The sequence below is a fragment of the Eptatretus burgeri genome, chromosome 2 (genome assembly GCF_056783735.1).
Source record: "Eptatretus burgeri isolate ZD-2024b chromosome 2, Ebu_testis_v1, whole genome shotgun sequence".
NCBI lineage: Eukaryota > Metazoa > Chordata > Myxini > Myxiniformes > Myxinidae > Eptatretus > Eptatretus burgeri.
The window spans coordinates 51,993,328-52,015,713 of record NC_140962.1 but is presented as its reverse complement, the minus strand read 5'-3'; the positions used below and the strand labels follow the sequence as shown (position 1 = coordinate 52,015,713).

Here is a 22,386-nt window from a genome sequence, read left to right as displayed (position 1 = left end):
AGTCGGTCCAATGGCGGCTAAAACCAACATTTGGAGTGATGTATCTGGCAGCCATTCTGTGAGCGAGTGATGTGGGAGTTTGTTCCAAAGGCAGGAAAAAAAGAGGAGTAAAAGAGTGAAGGTGAGCAGTGATTCTTGATTTTGGTAGTTTTACCAGAAGGGGGTTGCTGGCAGACCCCGAACGTCCTGCGGAAATTTTGGGGAGACATTATGCAGACAATGCAGGGGAGGGGGGGGCGAGGCTGGAGAGAAGACGAGAAGACAGAAAGACCACCGACCTGCCTGCGGTGAGAGATCCAAAGACTTAGCCTCATCGCGGGAGATACCAATGATCCTAAATGCCTTGGTTTCCACATCGTGAAGCCGAGAAAGGTGAGAGGCAGGAGCACTAGCCCAGAGGGGAGAGCAGTACTCCATCAGACTACAGCCAAAAGCTTTGTATGTGATCAGAAGCTCAGGTGTGCCAAGGAAGGACTTTGCAAGTTTGAATATGCCCAGTTGGTGACTGGCTTTGGAGACCAGGTTAGAAATGTGGTTTTCCTAAGAAAGATCATGCCAGATAGTGAGACCCAGAAGTGTGAATGAAAGGACTTTTGTCAGGATTGAAAGACATGTTCCATGTGTTGGACCAGCTTGTGATTTTATCCAGATCTGCAGAGAGTGAAGAGGCTGCTGCTTGCCAATCTGAGGGATGACAGATGGTACGGCGGAGGGTGGAGTCATCAGCAAAGAGTTAAAGAGGATTTTCCAGAGAGTTATGAGATTAGATTATGCCTTAACCTTAACATAATGCCACCAGCTTTGGTGAGTACCAAGAAGAAGAATGGATACATGAATGCATGAAGTGCCTTAATGAAAGTGAGGTTGCTATCCTGGTGTTGACCCAGCAGTTAAGGTGGATGGCTTAAGATCTTAGGGTCTTGAGTTTGAGCCTCTGTCAACCGTTGACTTGACACTAGGTGGGGTTGACTCAACCTGTCATTCTTCCAAGGTTGGTGAAATTAGTACTGGTGTACTGGTAATTGAGGGCACTGCATCAGCGGCACACTGTGCCCCGAGAAAGTGATGCAGCCAGCAGCTACAGGCTGCACACGGTAGCCGGCTTGCAAGGTCGCTGGAAAAACATATTCCCCTCCCATTTTTTTTTAAACAGCTCCCTGCCCCAAGAAGATATTATCCCTCCCTTTAGACCTTCAAGGAGACTATCCACCATTATCTACTGTCAGCCTCCACAACCCTCTGTGACCTTTTCTATTCTCCAGAGGTCTACACTATCTGATTTGTGCCTGCTTGTATGTTGCTTGTCTTGTATTCATTCATTTTTCACCATGCCTTTTGTTGATCTATACCCTACTTCCACTCCCTCTTTAAACTCACACATGAGCTCTGAACAATGCAAAAAAATATAACTCCGTTATGATTGATACGGATATGAGATGCTTCAGAATAATATCTCCATCCATCAGTCGGACTATAGTTTATTGTCAAGACTAAAATGACATGAATCATAATCTGATGTCATTTCATGAAGATTGGTAATTTAATTAAAACCTTTGTTTGATTGTTCATCAGGAACCCCCGAAGTTTAGACGGTGATATTCGGATGTAATAATGAGTTTTAAAGTCCCCAGTAAGTTGCTCCATTGAACAGTCCTAATCCAGAGATAATTCCTGATCTGGAAACTCTGATTGAAGCAGATAGTTGTCATTCAATCCCATTTTTGAAGGTCCTTTTAAAGTGGCATCACCTAATTGAATTTCGATTTCCCACTCTATTTTCATTCAAGTCTAATCACCATCAGAGATAGCGAGTGTGATGGATGGAGTCATTTTTCATGCATTTATACCACAGGCCCTGAAACTTTTTTTTAATCACAATAAGTCATGCTTCCATTAATTAGCTTTCACAAATGGAGGAGGTGATAACGTGATCACTTGAGATAAACAAAAAGTGCATGTAGAAAACTTCGAAGCTTTTTCTTTGAGGTGTCAGTCGTAGTGACGGATGTACAATTTGATAAATGTGTAGCCACAGCCTCTGTCCAAGCCAGCAGAGAGTGCTGTGACAGTCTCTGTTTTGGACAAAGATGAGAGCGATTTTAAAATAGGTACCCGGGGTGAATTATTTGTAGTCAGGATTTTACCATCAAGTTCAACTTTGAATAAAATATGTAGGCAGTTTGATGTGACCTCAAAAATGTCTTTTGTAAGGCTTCACAACTTTTCAAATCAGTGCGTCAACCAACGGCTTCCAAATACAACGTTTTAGTAACCAGCAGTTTGTCATAATTGAACAGGATGTCTGAGTCATTGTGAAATTAAGCATAAATTAGAGCCATAATCATACTTCAAGCGGTGGAATGGCATTTTGCGTTACAATCAAAATGAGGCATGGACATGATATTGTGTTATAACCGATTTTTCAAGCATTCTCCTGGCTTTCTACATTAATAAAACACACGAGGAAAGGATCTCCCTGTGTAATTTTCCGCTTTATTTGATCTCTGACTGTAACCTCTGAGTGTAACTGCACAAGATGCCCTTATCTACTTGTTCTTCAACAGCCTTTGTGGTATTATTAGCTCTACTGATACAGCGTGATCGAATACCTTTGTTTCATTTTGAACTTTGGATAACCTATAAGCAGAAAAAGCTGTCTCTGTATTCCCAACAACCTTCGAGAAATCGTGCGCTGTTACATTTGGTGCAATTAAAAAATGGTGTCTGACAAATCCCATGCCTTGTCAAAGTGGGAGGGCATGCAATTTAGTTCCCTATAATCAAATGCTGAACACAGGAGAACTGACTCAACAGAATGCTAAACATTAATTGTATTCCAGTTTGTAACGACAATCAAAAAGGGTTCGTCAAGCCTATGCAGGTTATTCATGCGTTTTCAACACCTGATGGCTGGTTGCAACATTCCTGGAGCTATAATGATTCCAATTGATGCAATTGTCCTTGTGTATGAAGAATTTGGAATTTTTCTAGTGTACTGGTGCAATAATTTCTACTCTTTTTGAAACATACCGCAGGGTCTTTAACATCCATCAGCAATAAGCTATGAGAGTGACAGCTGGATTAATGTCCCCATATAAGGACAGCATTGATGCATCGAAGCACCAGCATGATAGTTTGGCCAGAAACCAAACGCACGCATGATTCCGGTAATGCTCTACATTACTTGGGTTGGAGCAGGGGGGGGGAGAGGTGTGGGTGAGGAGCTTAAGGAGTTCGGCAAAGTGAGCCATCCCCTGAATATGAACATAAATGGTTTCATGAAATTAGCATTTTAAAAGCATATATGCCATGCAGTGAGTGTTGTAAGCATATATATATGTAACTTTTGAGTGTTGATTGTTATTGCACTATTCTGATTCATCACTTTCTGTTCGAATAGTGTTCAAAAGTGTTGAATTTAGTCTTGTATTTTTTTGAAAAAAAACTTGCACGAAAGCTTGTTTTCATTTTTATAAAAAGCCCTTCCTTTTCCAAAGACTTGATGGGCCTGAGGCCACACCTCCTGCCTTGAAGTCCCTCATGTGATTCCTTATGTGAATTGTATAATAAGACTGATTTCCCTAAGTTTTCCAAAAACATCTCGAATAAGGCTTTGTGAGAATGAGCAAGGTGTATAGCTTAATGTAATTTCCAAGGCAAGATTGTTCGAGCCACACAATCTGTGAATATTAACTAACTCAGGAAGATATGGGCAATAAATAACAGTGTATATTTCTGAATATTTAGCTTTATCGCAATTTAAACTCGAACACTGGAAGAAAACCAATGAGTCAGTGTGGTTTGGAATTAAAGCCAGATGTTATGTAAAATGAGAACAGATACTGACAATTTCAGACACGTAGATGTTTTATTTTAGTTATTATTATGAGTATTATTAGTTGGCCGATGCCGAGCAAAGCGAGGTCGATTCCTTTAATTCCTGCTATGTTGAACACCCTACAACACTTTCCTACAGAAAACAGATTTTTTTTTTTTTTTTTTTTTGGAATGCCAGCCACATTTTCAATCCAATCATCATGTAACTTTGTATTAATATTCTGCATGGGTAAGCACTCCTACGTTGAAAGTTTTGTGTCAATCACCCAAGTGGTTCCGGAGAAAACATTTAAAAGCTAATAAAGGTGAAAAAGTGAGGACCTCGGGCAACTTTCCACAACATGGTCTCGGATGGTTGTGGATGCCTATTACTCATTATTATTATTATTATTGTTATTATTATGTGTAAGTGGCTGTTTTATTATTGCTATGATTGTTATTATTATTATTATTATTATTACCATGGGGTGATTAGTGCAACACAAGTCGTTTGACTGTACACAAAATATACTGATTACAGCTTCATTACTTATGTTGTAGTCATTAATTCAACATTAATAGTTTCATAATATATATGCCCACCCACACACAGATTTCTATAAATACCCCCAAAATAAAATTTATGCTACTTGCCCTTTAAAACAGAGTAAAGTACTTTTGGAAAACATGAATTTATCATCTTACATCAAGGCCACGAATGCTTGTGCACGCTCTCTGACTGGTATTTTGCAAAACAAGTGACAATATTTTGCATGGATTCTCTAACATTTCCCTTCATACTTTTTCCATATTTCATTGCTTCATTGTTTTTTCTTTTCTTTCATTAGTAACACTCATTTAAGTAAATAAATAAATATCAGGTTGGATAATATAGTGAGGCCTAATTGTGAAGTGGCATGGTGGATATGTTGGGACTCTCCAAAATGAACATAAACGAAGCACGATGATGCCTCACAATATTTATGCAACTTTTTTTCTGATCTGTTTCTACTATTGGAATAAAATGTTTTGGATTGTTGTAACATTTGTGTTTGTTTCACAATTTCATGCTCATTTGAAATTAAAATCAAGCATCTGGATTTTAGAAGTTAAATTTAGGGCCTGATGTTTAGGGTGGCCTGGACGCAGGTGGGGATAATATCGAATAGGTGAAGTACAGAAAATATCTACAGTTCATTATACATGCAAAGTTGAAGGTGACGAAAAACAGGTCGGTACAAATAAAAAGCAGGTTTTTATTTCATTTATTTATTTATTTGTTTACTTATTTATTTATTTATTAGACATGATTGGAAGTGAAGTGATACTGCGTGTGGAACCCTGGAGGTTTGTGACGTGGCCTTCGGTGAGGGATAGCTCATGACGTCACGCAGCCTTGCAGATTGTCCTCATCATACCCCAAATATTTGGTAAAAACTGGAGACCAGCGTGATACCTTGCATATTGGCTCGAAGTCGCTGAAGGTCTAATCAGTCTGTGTCAATCCTCGGGAGTTGATTGGCAGGGAAACATTGCGTTTTTTAAATTGATCGTAATTTCCATCCAATATGGGTTTTGACGATACAAAAACGGGTTCTGGGGTCTTCATGAACAAAACAGTTCAAACCCGTGAAATGTGGGTCACTTGCCATCTTTGGTTCATAGAACACCTTACTGCACAGTGTTGATAAAGAAAGGATGTGGGAAGGGTCTTTTAAACTCTTGCTTTGTGTTTTACACAAAACAATTAGTTCTTTGTGCCTGTTGTTTGTGTTCTGTATAACATGCCTAAAACAATACGTTTCCTGTTTGGAATTATTTTCAATTTTGCTTGACTGCCAGACAGGTAGACTGAGTAAGAACAATGACCTTTTCTCCTCTCTGTGCGCGTGCGATCGGGATGAGATGCCGTGCATTTTGCCGTTTTCAGAGCCAACGTACTGCTAAACTGCAGGAATTGCTTAACTCTGCTTTTCGCTTCTTACATGTGTGGTCGAATTAATAATCCAATTATGCAATTCCATGAAAATAGATTCTGTTGGAGAGTGATGCTGGAGTAGCAAGACTGTTTTTATTGATGCTTGAACAAAATCAGTTGTTACGTCCATTTTCTGACTGTCTCCAGTAATCCTCATGTGTTACTTGGTGGAAGTGATGCAACATAATCTTAATGAGGCAATTGCAGACACATTGTATCAATTTGTTAATTTGTTCATATGCAGCACATGGACTGCGGGCTTGCATCAGTTCTTGCAGTGGCTCACTGATGCAGTGCCCCCTGTTTGTTTGAGCAGGAATTTGGATTTTGTTCAGGATGTGACAATTGCACAACTACTCTTTGCAAAGGACACCGTGTGATTTTGAGGTCCACAAACTAATGCCGGGAGATGGGACGCCCAGTCTAATGTCCATCTTGGGGACGGCGCACACATTGATGAAACACCCTACCTGTGAAAAAGCTATTACGACATAAAAGCTGTTTCCAGACTACCTTTGCGATTTGCTTATACAAGGAGACTCCCATGAGATGAAAGAGCATCTTCTGCTACAAGTGCAGATAAACAGCTAGGATAGTGAATGTACTTTTACACCATTCTTGAATTGATCATGACAATGTCAGCAATGCACCCAACTGCAGCTTATTTGTAAGCGAAGAAGGCTGTCTGGATTGGTGCATATACATCGTCATCCTGTTGAGGTTCATGTGACTTTGTGATGTCATTGGATAACTTAAAAATCAAGGATATCTGTGTCCATTTGGCTTACTACTCCATGATCTTTCATGATGCTTTTTTTAAATCTTCTTTTGTATGCAGCACAAGGCTGTGCCATCATTGGTTGAGGGTATCATTAGGATCTTTAACGTCCACCAACTAATGCCGGCAGATGGGATGCCGAGTTTAATGTCCATCCGAGGGATATCACACACGTTGATGAATCGCTCTGCCTGTAAAAGACCAGGTTGACGATTTATAGCTGGGCCAAGATTCAAACCCAGACTAGACCGCTCAGAGACAAGTGTGTATCTCTAGTCTAGGCTATCCTGCCAGCCCCTTTTGTGACACTAAATATACATGTGTTGTCTTGTGCTGTAAAATTATCAGGTGCTTTGACTTTATAGTGCTTAAGCAGCTGCCTGCAAGTGGAAACAAATTGGTGCACCGTCGGGTTGTTATTGTAACCGTGCGATAACCAAACTGCTGCGAAAAACATTCTAATGTGCTCTTGATTTGACTTGCAAATTTGAAGGCATTTCTAAGGCCTTGTTCACTTGCAACAGCATTATCATACAAACACCCAATGTTCCAAATGATGGACAGAGATCCAGTAAATTGAGGGGGTTTTTTTGTACATCCGTTGTGTACATCCGATTCCCTGTGGTGTCTTTCAAATTGAGAATTTACTCCTTTGCCTTACTCAAAATTAGTTGCCAAATCTTCTCATTGACCATCATGAAGGAAAATTGTACTTCCTTGCATTTCGGTTGCTTGCATCCATCGAATGAAGAATATGAACAAATGTTATGATGCATCTCCATCATCGCTTCTGAGATTAAATCCCTCCTCTATGCAAATGGCTTCATTTCTGACCATGTCATATTACCCTGGACATGCTGCTTCTGTTTTCCCAACAGGAGATAGAGGTCCTCAGTGCCAAACTTGAGATCAGAGCCGTATCTCTCGACATATTGCGAGCTTTCAATACAGTCTGGCATCTCGTATTGCTCACCAAACTCTCTTCTAATGGTATCCAAGGCAATCTCCACTCATGGCTCGCGGACTTCCTCTCCTGTTGCAGTCGACGCGTGGCTCTTAATGGAGTTATCTCATCCCCTCTTCCTGTCCAGGCTGGAGTTTCTCAAGGCAGTGTCCTGGGCCTCATACAAATCTTTCATCCACAGCCCGATGGAGTACTGCTCTCTCCTCTGGGCTGGTGCTCCTGCCTCACATGTCACTCGGCTTCACGCTGTAGAAACTAAGGCTTTTCGGGTCATTGGTATCTCCCACGATGAAGCTGAGTCTTTGGGTCTCTCACTCTCTCACCGCAGACAGTTCGGTGGTCGCTCGGTCTTCTAGTCTCCTCTCTGGCCTCTGGAACAAACTCACACACACTCTTCAATCCCACTCCTCCCTCCGGGTCTTCAAAACAAGTGTTCACCACCATCTCGTATCTTCCCCCATCCAAAACCATGATCTGTTCTACCCCCGTTAATCCACCCCAAGCCCCAGCTCCTTCTGATTCTCTGCTTCCCTTCCTGAAAGTCCCTGTAATGTCCATCTTGTTTACCCCATGTACTCTGCCCCATCCCTCTCCCTTCCACGGCTCTCCTTTTGTCTTTGTTCACCACTGCTTTGTGCTTCCCTCTCCCGCCCCTCTTGTATACTGCTCCCTTTATTATATGTTGCTTTCATTTTATTTTTCTCTCATTGCCTATGAGCTATACGCAGCTTGTTTCCAATAGATGACCCTTAGTTTTTTTTTGAACAGCATGAGATTTTGCAAAGAATTTCTATCAGATTATCCCACCAATGCAATCCTAAATTGGTACCTCCTTGAGCAATTGTATTTCTTGTTAATTTCAACATGTGACAAATGTCCAAAATCATATTCCGGTAGAATGGTGGTGTAATGGTTGGAACATCTGTTCTGAACCTGGGAGTTTGGCGATTTGAATCTGACCCTGGCCGAGTCATACGAAAGACTTAAAAATGTTACGTCGTGTTGCTTCCCTTGCCTAATGCTCAGCATTTAAAGAGGACAGCTGGAGCACAGAAAACAACCAACAGCATCTTCAAGACAGCTGTTTACCACCAACTCAGATTGTCCCCAAACCAAAACCAGATTATTTTCTACCCTCGTTAACCCCAATCCCTCCTTTCAAATTTCCAGTTTCCCCTCCTGAGAGTTTTCTGCTGGGTCCATCTTGTCCACCCATGCATCCTCTCCTATCCCTCATTCTCCCAACACCCATTGTTTGTCTGAGTCTGCCTCGAACTTGGCAATCAATTTTGCTGTTGGTGTTTTCCCCCCATCTCAACTGTTCCTCTTGTCCTGTTGCTTCCTGATCTGTCCTGATCCGTTCAGTGTACTCATATTAGCTCTTCCAAAGCCTCGACTGTGAATATGTCATGTTTGAGCCTGAGTTAAAAATGGATCAAATATAATTTTTTTTTTTTTTTTTGGTCACTGATCCACACAAAGTATCCCGTAATGACAACATGAAAATACGTTTTTTTGGAAAAAAATTTACAAATCAATTAAAAATGAAAAACTTAAATATCTTGCAGTGACACCGAGCAATCGCTTCCATTGCAGGTGTGGCCCATGTGTTAATTTAGTAAATAACATCCCAGCATACTTAGGGTCATGTATAAAAAAAGCTGCACATGCCTGGTTGCTTACAATTATGGCAAGCATGGCTGCAAGAGGAGACCCCCCCCCCCACTCCCCAATGTCCCCAAATACTGAGCACATGTGGTCGTCCAATGGTTTGATGACCATGGCACTGATGTTATCCATACGTCATGGCCTTCTCAGCCACCAGATCTGAACCCAATCGAGCATTTATGGGATATTCTGGAACGACGCCTGAGACAGCGTTTCCCACCTTCATCAAACAGGTGTGAGTTGATTGACTTTCTCGTGGAAGAATGGTGCCGCATCCCACTGCAGAATTCCAGACGCTGGTGGACTCGATGCCACGGCGCATGCAGGCCGTACTGGCCGCACGTGGTGGCCCAACGCCCTATTAGGTGACATCACATCGGTGTTTTCATTTTTTATTTTTTGTCCACTATCTGCACGTACATGTTGTGCACAGTGATGTCCCTTAAATAGGATACCCGTTTTTATTTATTAAATACATCCAGCATACACAACTTTCCAGTTGAAACTTATATGGGCACTTGGAGTAATGCTTTAGTTTTTGTTTAGTACACAAACTAAACTACTGTATTATAAAAGTTTCGTCCTGAAATCGTTTTGTTTAATCCTCAACATGTCCACCTTCTCTTTCAATTTATGTTCATGTAGTTTTTTTTTTGTTTTGTTTTTCTTCATGAACGAGCTGTGCGTGACTTCCTTGGTTCCCCCAAACAAATGGATCGGCCATGTTGGACTCTTTGCTTGGCCCGCAATAACCCCTGAGGCCAGACCTGGCTCCCTGTGATATTTTTTTTGAAAAATCAAGGACGTAATTTGAGCCACGTGTCCACATCCCTTAGATGAGCTACAAGATCGCATCGCTAATCCTGTTCACGGTCTTTTCCCGTGACATCAGTGTAAAGGTTATGCACAATTTTGTTCAACGTCTTCACAAATGTATTGAAAGAGAAGGTGGTGCACATGTTGAGGACAAAGCAAAACTTTATTACATTCCTCTAACTGTTCCATATTCAACTGGAAATTTGTGTATGCTTGGTGTATTCAATAAATAAAGATGTTTTCACTTGTTGTATTCGGGGCTGGCACGATGGCCTGGAGGTACGCACACACGCCTCGAAGATGTCCCGCTTGGGTATCTCAGCCCAACTACAAACTGTCATCCTGGTATTTTGCAGGCGGGGCGATTCATCATTGTGTGTGCCGTCATCGCATGGACGTTAAACAGCTGTTCCATCTGCTGGCATTAGTTGGTGGATGTTAAATATCCCACAGTGTCCTTCTCGAAGAGTAGGCAAGCTATCGCCAGAAGCATGGCCAAATTCCAAATTCTTGCCTTTACCTTAGTCAAATGTCAGTCCTGGTCAGCCGGTTCGTAAAAGAATTGGGCCAAGCTTCCCCCCGGCAAAAGCATACCTCCGCCCTATAATGCCTGATCCATAATAACATGTGGCCCAATACATTTTTGAAATATCGTGCTGTGTATCATTTTTGAGCCGTATCTTTCAATGGTGAAGAATCACTTTAAAAATTCTAGTAGTCGGATCCGGATCCGGATCTTCACCAAAATCTAATCAATTCTTCGTTGTCACACACACCGAACCTGTGCACAAAATTTCATCCGGATCCGTCCACAACTGTTTGAGATATCCTGTACACAGACAAACAAACAGACAGAAAGGAGGAGGAGGAGATTGGGACCATACTCTGTGCAGAGTGTTGTTGCTGCTTAAGCAGTCTCCTTGGCTATCGGGCACAACCCTGGATGGGTCGCCACTCCAACACAGGATACCAGCATGCTGACACTCATTTTGCCGACCTCTGAAGGATGACAGGCTGAGTTAACCCCACCTGGTATTAATTCAACAGCTGAGCGAGATTTGAACTCAGGACCCTCGGATCCGAAGCCCACCACCTTCACCATTAAGCCAACACCAGGCATAGACAGAAAGGGGTGAAAACGTAACCTCCTTTACCTTTGGTGTTTGAGGTAAAAATGGGTATCCATTTACAGGACACTTATTCTGGACATGATGGGTGACTAAACCACAGTTGCGTGTTCTCCACGTCAATGTTGGCAAGTTTCCCCCATTAATGAGAAATGACAGCGAGGCCTATCATGTGTTGATTACACGAAATTTACTCCAACATCATGCAATTTGAATCGACATTTTTGTAGAGGATTAGCATTTTCTACACAAAACAAATCATTTATGAAGATATTATGCAGATAACTTTCCAACAATCTCGATTCAATGAGACAGCCATAAATACTAGCGCAGCACAAGCAATTGGTGTTGTCATCATCAACATCTGCACCAATATTGACCCATTTCACATTCTTTCAGATAGCTATCTCCATTGATCTTAAGTGCACAAACAATCTTGGTATTGTCCTTTTCATGAGTTCCATTAACTTCTAATACCAAAAAGGAAGAAATCCCTCCTGGGTGAAACCTGGTTTCCCATGCACATACTCCGGTACCCCTTTCTGATCACAAAAGGGTGTGAAGTGCCGATCAGAATTGCAAGAATAATACTCAAATTTGAGGACGTGTTGACAACTGACGATCAAATATACATTTTTTTTTGTGTCATTTTATTGTCTTTATTTTACACAGCTCTCTTCATGACTTCAAGACAAACTCCACCAAATGTCATTTCTACCATAACGGCACAGTTTTCAGATGTTGGGCTCTTTTCAATATACAGACCTCATGACGGTGTTCAATTGATCAACCTTGACCTTTAGATGATGCGACATCTGTTGTATAAATTTTAATTTTTAAAAAAATTCTGTCAATGTAGCCCCTCTCATGATTATAGTATTGTGCGAGTGTTCAGAGGAGCTTGAGCAATGAGAGTCCAGTGATTACAAGCCTGTCCCCCCATGCAGCACTTTGCAGTCACTTTGTGTGCCTGTCTGTCTGACCAGGCTATAACTTTTTTTATCATTTGGGCTTTTGGCATCAAATTTTCAACAAACCATTATTATGAGAAAGCTTTGGGAAAAGCTGATTACATGCAGGCTCTTACCTGTAAACTTTTTATTTCTCAGCAGGGAAAACGATCAATAGTGTTCAGGGCTTCTTTGGTAACCCCAGTGATAGTGATAATGATAATGAGAGTGATAATGGAACATAACAAAATAATTATAATGATACATAATTAAAGTGCGTGAAGCATGAGACGGGTTTTTGGGTTTTTTTTTTTGTTTGTTTGTTTTATCGCCTCCGTTTCTTTATTTATTTAACATTTGAGCTTCAGTGTGTCTGTCCAGGCCATAACTTTTTTTATTCATATAAGTTTTTGTCTTCAGATCTTAAACCAGCTTTTTTTTAGGAGAATATGGAGAAAACAAATTAATAAAATGTACATATATATATATATATATATATATATATATATATATATATATATATATATATATATATATATATATATATATATATCTGTTGTTTCCGTCAGGTTTCAGCTGAGTCCAAATCTGATGCGGACGGACTTTGCATTTTGGGATGCTTTTGAGCTGTCCTAACACTGACGGAAGGCGCTCTGGTGGCAACTTTCTGGAATGTTTCAAGAAAGCAAAAATAAAATGCATTACTTTGTTAATGTTGATTAGTTTTTTTTGTCATCAGCAAAATGTCAAGCTCAGTACACAAGGAAACTTCATACTTTTTACATAGAGAAGAATAGGTAAAATATAAAGATTCATTTCTGATGATTTAAAGAAAATATATATGATGGAATACCAATTTAGTAAAAACATAATGATAAAAAATTTTTTATTGGTGTTAAATGGACATTTTCATATATATATATATATATATATATATATATATATATATATATATATATATATATATATATATATATATATATATAAAAATGGAACCATGTCTGCTTTAATTAACCCTTTCCACTGTAGAGACATTTTTTGTGTAATCCCTTGTTATTTTTGACACCTTTTAAGGGATGAAAGTATCAGCAATGTTAAAAGACACTAAATTCCGCATGACATGCAATACAACCCAAAAATGGTTGCCACTGGAATGCTCAATAGAACCAGTACAGTCGTGTACGAGAGGGTTTGGGTGGATCCACAGCATTAAAGTACCTAAAATTTGCAAGAAGTGGCATATAACCATCTCAAGTTATTTTTTTTTATACATGTCTTACTCATGAAGACTAGTATTGTTCAATGAATCAATTGGTGGACAGGTATAACAATGGATGTAAAATAAAATAAATAAAAAAATATATGTATCTATAAATAAGGTCGATTGAAACATGCTCACAGCTATGACTCTCAGCAACAAGAATAATCTGACTTTTTGAGCATTACTCTTTGCAGGCTTATTAGCTTCTTAAACTCTGATGAAGGGTTAATGCCTGAAATGAAGGTTGAATGGCCAAAACAGAGTTAATGCCTGAAACTTCAGCTTCTGCTTGCTTCCTAGAGCAGTTGGTATACCTCGATCAACGTTCTGTTGATTCCATCTATTATTTTAATATTTAATATATTCGATTTTTTATTTCATCTTCTTCTTGCAGACCTCAATGTTTAGCATACAACCAGTAAACAGTTGTGGCATGCCTCATACTGCTCAGTATCAGTCATCTCTATCTTATACACTGTACTGTATAATGGATGGAAAGTATTATGTATGTATGTATGTATGTATGTATGTACAGTTTGTCTGTATGTATGTTTCATCTACTCTGAGAGGATATGACCTAGGAAGCTGAATATTTCAGAAATTAATGAGGGTACCCTGAAGTTGTGCCTCTGCAAGCTTTGTTTGATTCCATCCAGTTTTGAAAAAAAAAAAAATTTGCCCCTTCATGGCATTCTTCATTTGGGGGGAGGGGTGCAATTGGAATTATCTGCACTATATAACCATGATATATTATTAGCTTATCTGGAATTAAAATTCCAGATAAGGTATTGTCATCACGTCCCTTCGTCTCTCTCCTATTTGACTTCTCCAGTCAAACCGCTGGGCTGATCCGGCTGAAATATGGTAGCAACATTCCTCTCCTGACTGTTAACAGAGATTGCAAAGCTCGTTCTGGTCACGTGACTTTCAGTGGGTCAAAAATGGCCGACTTAGTAAATTTGTTCAAAAATCTTCTCCAAACCCACCAGTCAGAATACTACCAAATTTGGGTTTCAACATTAGGCCAGGGTAGGGATGTTAATCTGCGGGCCATGCCGATTTACGTGACTGTAAGTGTGTTAAAAATTGGCTGACAGTCAATTTTTGGGAAAATCGTGTAAATTCCTTCCAAAATCTTCTTCTCCAGACCCACCAGTCAGAATGCTACCAAATTTGCATTACAAAATTAGGATAGGGTCCTGATGTTAAATTGCCGAGTCCATGCTAATCACATGACCAGATGTGTGTCAAAATGGCGGTTGCGCAAATTCCTTCCAAAATCTTCTCGAGAACCACCAGTCAGAACGCCACCAAGTTGGGGTTGCAACAGTAGGCCAGGGTAAGGATGCTAAATTGCAGAGGTCAAACCGATCACGTGACCGGAAGTGTGTCAAAATGGTGGACTTAGTAAATGTTTGGGAAAAATCACAGAAATTCCTTCAAAATCCATCCTCTCCACACCCACCAGTCAAAATGCTGCCAAATTTGGGTTACAAAAGTCCCAGATAAGCTACAGGTCCAGTGGTCCTATTTTTGTATATGCACATAAGCAGTCTGCATCTTTTTGCTTCATATACATAACCCTGGTTATTTTTATTTTGGGGGGGTGATCAAGGCAGTGGTCTGTTGTTAGAATAATGCGCTGCATGCTTGGAATACGATCGCCCATAGGGCAGGTACTCTGCTTATATATAATGGAGCTATGGTATTAATAATCATAAAAAAATAATAACATGACCCCCCTGGCCACTCCCCTGGGGTGTGGGTGGTTATAGTTAGTACAATATTGAAAGGCACAAACTTAAAATCCACCCCAAACATTGGATGCCATGAATACAACTTCACACTTCCATATGTTCACAGTGCAAATTACAATTGGGCCAATAGTATTTTTTTATTATGATTAAAGGTGTTCACAATATTTACCTTTATAGTTGGAAGATCCTTATCCTTTAGCATTGTGGTTTGGCCAGTTCAATCAAAGTAGTGATAACAAATGACTGTCTTTCTTTATTGATATTGCTTAACTCTGCAAACATTGTTACATTCCTCTTAATCTCAATCTTCAAGGAATGAATATTTAGAGGAAGTTACTTTTGTTTCCTGTGGAATGAAGGTCACATTACATCCAACGCCTGTGACACAATTGGCAGATGCTTCTCAGTCTTGCAATACCCCCAAAGTGGCTTGGCGTGTAACTTTTCATGGTCATCTTTCTTCCTTTAGCTCATTTTATTTGACTGAAACGGCCTCTATTTACAACATTTCATCCATGTGATTGTTCCTTGGTTTGCAAGTTTATCTGATTTCTGCATTATAATGATTGCTGAAGTTTTCATGACTTTTAATTAATCCTTCCTCTTGTCTTGTTTCTTCCTTTGCATCTCGTTTGTTTTGACCTTTTAATTATTTCACTCAATAGCCAGCAGCACCTTGCGGAATGTCTCTCAACCTATTGTTTGGCCCTGGGGGTGGGGAGGGGGGGATTGGAGATTACATATTGTGTGTGATTTGATATATTGATTTGATAGATTTGACTTTATCGAATTTGCTTTGGATATTTGCAATATGAGATGATAGCATACCGTACTTGTCTCATTTGCATTGTCTTTATCTGAATCTGAGCATCAAGCGAATGAAAAATATCCAAGATGCACCAAGTTCCATTCTTTGTCGATGGCATCTCAAAACGAAAGGGTCTAATGGGAAACTATTTTGGCTCCAAAGCTGGAGACATCAAGCGTTGTAACTGCGCCAACCTGGACCAGTCGAGGATGCTCACTGGAAATGAGTACTGCGAGATCATCAGCCATTGTTTCAAAGTGATGGTTTAAAATGGCTCATTTGTATTGGGGGATGTGACCCCCACCACTTTCAGTGGTTGTGTTGATTGACAGTGACTATTATTATTTTGAGATTGTAATAGTTTGAGAACATTGACCAAAGGGCTGAGAGAAATCATGCCTTTGGGGTTGATTTTTCCCTATAATGCAGGCTCATTTTTAAAGGAACAGCCAGTTGCAGTGAATATGACCAGAACTCGGAGAACTGAATCATGGAGCAGGCTGATTTTGGTATTCGTAAATCCCACCTGTAATTGAACTTGGGTTGAACATGAGCGCAGGTTTGACCCCTTGAAGCTCTAAACTGACCCAGGCTGTATTGAGACGAGACCTGGACAGTATTTTTTGTTGTTGTTTTTGGTATACCTTGTCGAGGCTCGTATGAGAGGTAACACACAACGCACAGCAAGGGGGGGCATGAGACAAGAGGGGCAGGAGTGGGAAGGACAAAACAGTGGAGAACAGAGACATTAGGAGATCGGTGGAAGGGAGAGGGATGGGGCAGGGTACACGGGGTATACAAGATGGATATTACAGGAACTTTCAGGAAGGAAAACAGGGAATTTGAAGGAGGTGGGTTTGAGTTGGATTAACGGAGGTAGAAAACATTGAGGTTTTGGATGGGGGATGATAAGAGATGGTGGTCGACTGCTGTTTTGAAGGCCTGGAGGGAAGAGTGGGATTGAAGAGAGTGTGGGAGTTTATTCCAAAGGTGGGAAAAAGAGGAATGAAAGAATGAAGGTGAGCAGTGATTTGTGATTTTGGTAGTTTTACCAGAAGGGGGTTGTTGGCGGACCTTGAGTGCCCTACGGATATATGGTGGGGACAAATCACACACAGAGGGGGTGAGACCGGAGAGGAGACGGTAGAAAACAGAAAGACCACCGACCTGCCTGCGGTGAGAGAGTGAGAGGCCGAAAGTCTCAGATTCGTCACGGGAGATCCAATGATCCTAAATGCCTTGGTTTCCACATCGTGAAGCCGAGAAAGGTGAGAGGTGGGACCACCAGCCCAGAGACTAGAGCAGTACTCCATCAGGCTGTGGACAAAAGCTTTGTATGTGGTCAGGAGCTCAGGTGTGCCAAGAAAGGACTTTGCACGATGGAGGATGCCTAGTCGGTGATTGGCTTTGGAGGCGAGGTTGGAAATGTGGCTTTCCCAGGAAAGATCATGGCAGATTGTGAAACCCAAAAGCTTGAATGAAAGGACTTCTTCAAGAGGATTATTGAGAAAGTAGATGAGGTTGGAGGGTGGGGGGGTTCCAGACGGTCCTTTTGGAGAGACATATTGAGAGTGTGAAGTGAAACATCGTGTGAGGTTAGAGGGGGAATTGTTGATTTGGCCAGGGTGATGGTACACAATGACCTAATGTGTACGAAATACAACTGTTACCCGAATGGAATGGCCATATAGATGTGCATCTCCGGCTAGTTGTGAAGTTTTATTTTGTTTCATTGCTGAGGCAAGTTTTCACCTGCGACATGTCGTAGGTCTTGAAGAGCTCCACATAGTGGTTATTGTAGTTGTTGTTGTTGTTGTCGTCATTGTTGTGGTTCTCGTTGGTGGTCGAGTTTTGAAATGTGCACCCATTGGTCGGACAGCTCCCAGACCCCACCCCCATTTTTCGCTTGACTCCACCCACCGCGGCACCCAAACAAAATAGTATGGCTGCCATCTTGTTTCTCTGGTCGGACTAAGACATCAGGCTTGTAGGCCTCTGCTGATTATGCACTTCTCAGTTTTGTTGCATCAGATTTCCATTGGCCTTGTTTGGGTCAAGTGTTATTCATGATGAGAGACCCAAAAAATCCAATTATATTTTGAATAAAAATTATTAGCAATGTTTAATCAAGCATGTCAGTACACACGGCACGTGCCTCCCTAAAAAAAATAGCATCAAGTAATTTTTAAATTGCCCCATATTGTGGTTAAACAATCCATGACCATGTGGTGAATCGGCTTGTTCTGCTCTAACCGTGGCGGCGGCTGACATGGATGAGGGGTATCGAGTTAATCTTTCAATAGCGCATTTAATGCACGTTTCCCACTCAGCCCATTACCAGATTTTGTCACAGGTTGTGACCACAGTGTGGTCATTCTTGTAATTGTATTATTAGCAGAGTACCTGCTCTACAGGTGATATTGTTCCAAGCATGCAAAATGTTATTTTGACAAACATTTATTTGGGTGGTGTATGGGCAAACTGACAGCTGCCTCAATCGCTCCCGAAAACAAAAAAATAATAACCTGGGTTACATACATGAAGTAAAAACGTACCTACTGCTTATAATTCAAAACACCTCACTGTACTGTGAAATGTGGGAACAGGAATAATATACTGTAAAGGGTGGGAACTTGTAATATCCTCTCCTACCGAGAGCGGTGTGACAAGATGCACATTTACAAAGAAAATTTGTGTGCCACCCTCTCCCTCTCCGTCCCCCCCCCCCATCACCACCACCCCAAGAACACCGGAAAAGATTAAAAAAAATACCTCTATGCACTAATTATGGTCATGCTGATCCGATGTAGCAACTCTGGATGTAATCGGTCCAGAAGAGGATGAAGAAGTCGCACGACAAACAAACAAACGAATGAAAAATCACTCGTAGAGTGACAACTTGGCAAAACGGCACAAATGTAGAATGGCACTCGGTGTCGCGCATACCTCTGCCAGGTGGAACAGTTCTCGTTTTGTATCCCATTCATGGGCTGGATCCGAACCAAAATCCAATCCACTTGTTCTTGTCACCTATTCAATCCATCCACCTTATTTTGTCATAACTCGTCCACAACTTTTTGAGATATAGTGAAATATTTAGTTTTTGGTCCTATCGATCAATTTTATAAATCGCGCCTGTTTTGACCTTTTGATCTTGAAATTAATTGGTAGTTCAATTCAGTGACCTGAAATATTAATCCTCTTCAAATTTCAAGTCAATCAGTTGAAAATTGAGGATTTTATAAATACCACCTTAGTTGTTGACCTTTGGCCTATGTTGACCTTTTGGCCTATGTTTACCTCAAAATGCGTAGGTGGTTGAATTCAGTGACCTGATGTGCAAATACTCTTCAAATTTCAAGTCAATCGGATGAAAATTGAGGATTTTAGAAACTTGGCCTTTGTTGACCTTTTGGCCTATATTGATCTCATCATGAATAGGTGGTTGAATTCAACGACCTCGTCTGCAAATGGCCTTCAAAGTTGAAGTCAATCGGATGAAAACTGACAATTTCAGAAACAATTTAAAAAATTGGCCTATTTTGGGTTGACCTTATGGCCTATGTTGACCTTTTGACCTCCGTTAACCCCAAAAGTAATAAGTGGCTGAATTCCTTGAGCTGATATGCAAATCCTGTTCAAATTTCATCTCTGAAATTTCAAATCTCTGAAAATTTCAGAACGATCTGTTGAGCGGTTTGAGCTGGAGGCGAGCGGACAGACATCACACAAACAAACAGAGACGATCAGCAAACTTGTCAGAAATTAATTTTTATGTAATTTTTGTAAATGTAATTTTTATATAACAAAAATATTAGGTTATGTAATCACCCCTGTTTTTCTCTGTGAGCATAAAATCTCAAAAAGCTATGGACGGATTTGGACAAAACTTGATGGACAGGTCGGATGTGCAAGGACAAATTCATTACATTTTGGTGAAGATCTAGATCAGATTCCCGATACTCGAATGCAAATTGGTCTTCACCAGTGAGAAAAGCCTGGTGTTGGCTTCGTGGTTCGGGTGGCTGGCTTGGGATCTTCGGGTCCTGAGTTTGAGCCCTGTTGGCCACTGAATTAACACTCGGTGGGGTTGACTCAGCCTGTTATCCTTCTGAGGTCAGCAAAATAAGTACCAGTGTCCCGATATAGGGGACAGCATCAGCGGCATAGTCACGACCCAACAAAATTGATAGCTACCCGGCAGCCAAGCTGCCATACGCAAAAAGAAGAGTACCATTGAGAGATGGGGCCAAAAATGATATACAGTGTAACGTATATCAAAATATGTTAGAGGTTTAAAAAAAACAAATTACGGGTTATTTGTGGATAGGTTATACAAAAAAAATTTGGTTTGACTTGTGGAGGTGACAAGAACAAGCTGTTTAGATTTTTAGCTCGCCTGTTCGAAGAACAGAGAGCTATAGCGATACCGTGAGCGTGAGCGTGAAAATGTTAAAGTTTTTGGTGCAAGTTATTTCCTTTCTAATGTTTTTATCTACCACACTATTTTTTACTGATTACAATATACAAATACATATATTGTTTAAAATTATTTGGATCAGACTTCACTGCAATGCTTTATAAAAAAATATTATTAGACTAGTCTTTTAAAAATGATAAATGTATAAACAGGCGAGCATTGGGTGGCTTTGACACCAACTCTCTGGTTATTAATGTCTGGATGTAGATCCAGCCTATCATTCTGCTACAAAACGTAAGCTGTTCAGCCCTGCAGAGGCATGTGCTCTACCAAGTGTCGTTCCAGATTCACCATATATTCCTGTTGTACCAATGTAAAAAAAAAATTATGCATTCTATTTTGTCCTATTATGAGTGTTATTTACATTATTTACTTTTTGCATCTGCTGCACCTGCTTTCTTTGCAAAATAGGATTTACGTAGTGAATAAAAAAAAGAGAGATGATCTAAAAGGTTTGGGTACATTTTTAAAATAGTTTAGATTTTGTGTTTTTATTCCTCATACTTCCAAGTATTGCCACAAATCCAGAGTCAAACGGAACCCAAAGTATAGATAACCACGTCAGTTATCACGTGTTATTGCCAATTAGTCTGGATAACCTTTCTCTGCACCCTATAATGAGCAATGGTCGAGCAATTAAAAAACACTCAAGGGTGGATAACCAATTTTACTTTGTACAATTTAACTGCTATGGATGTATATGGTTCACAAGTCAAAGGAATTCCACAACTGCAAAAACTACAAGGGCACTCGGTAGAGCGCATACCTCCGCCCCATAATGCCTGATCCACAAGAACATATCTGGCCCAATACATATTTTGGCATATCGAACTACATATCGTTATTTGAGTCCTATCTCTCAATGGTGAAGAATCACTTTAAAATTCCAGTAGTCTGATCTGGATTCGGATATTCACCAAAATCGAATCGATTTGTCGTGGTCACGCACCCAACCCTTCCACCAAGTTCCATCTGAATCAATTCGCAACTTTTTGAGATATCGTGCTCTGCATCGTTTTTGGTCCAATCTCTCAATGCTAAAGAATCACTTAAAAAATTCTAGCAGCCTGATCCAGATCCAGATCTTCACCAAAATCTAATCAGTTTGTCATTGTCACACATCCTTGGTTTTCATTAACTATATAAACTGTCCACCAAATGACTGTCATCCGAATCCATCCATAACTTTTTGAGATATCCTGTACACAACAAACAAACAAACAGACAGAAACTGGTGAAAACACAACCTCCTTCACCTTCGGTGACGGAGGTAATAAACAAATTTATCTGAAGCTACAAACAAAACCGCATAAGCATTCACTTTCTGACTGGTTAACTGTCCACATATTAGTGTGCACCTTCTGCTATTAACATATTACGTATGCACATTCAACCCTTCCCATCACTGTTCATGGCTCCTGTTTCCGAAGTATCGTGCTTGCAGACGTTACTCCAACAAGGTATGTAATTTCCTTGAGCCTAAGCTCTTGCATTAATTCTCTGCACCGAACGAATAGTAAAGCATGAACACAAAAGCCAGAATTCCAGCTACACCAAAAGGCACCTTTTCCCAGGCCTTCCTTTCTCTTGCTGTAAACAATTAAAAACTTGCTTTGTCATTTTTCTCTATCGATGCAGGAGAGGATCTTCATCTCAGTAAGGATGAGAAACACCTTGAGTTTATCAAGGAACACATCGTATAGCGTGTGACTGGTCAGTGCATGCTCTCGTCCTTCGGAAGCCAAGTCAGCTCAAGCAGCATGCCTGGCACTTGTGCAGACAAAGCAGGATAACCCATAACGGAGATGCTGTGCATGAAACGAGCAATTTGATCACATCAGATAGGCCCAGCCGGGCTTGTTCAGGTTGGGAACTGCTTTGGATTCTCGAGGCCTCATCATATGCCCTGGGCAGTCAGTTGCCGCACGGCCTATCTACCTGCTTGCATCCCACAAGATCCACCCTTCCCCCAACTTCAAGACT

General features: G+C 40.6%; 1 protein-coding gene and 1 long non-coding RNA gene across 9 annotated transcripts in view; one reads left to right on the top strand and one right to left on the bottom strand.

Moving 5' to 3' along the window:
* Positions 1 to 22,386, top strand: part of LOC147032042 (sodium/calcium exchanger 1-like) — a 424,503-nt gene that overhangs the window by 121,601 nt on the left and 280,516 nt on the right. The gene's annotated exons all lie outside the window — the stretch shown is intronic.
* LOC147032045 (uncharacterized) overlaps positions 1 to 22,386 on the bottom strand; it is a 35,117-nt gene that overhangs the window by 6,756 nt on the left and 5,975 nt on the right. The window contains exon 1 of one of the 2 annotated variants that reach the window (XR_015055019.1): positions 9,425 to 9,826. The exons of the other annotated variant lie outside the window; for it this stretch is intronic. This is a non-coding gene — a long non-coding RNA (uncharacterized LOC147032045). Of the gene's footprint in view, positions 1 to 9,424; positions 9,827 to 22,386 lie in introns of those variants that run through there. 2 annotated transcript variants of the gene reach the window in all.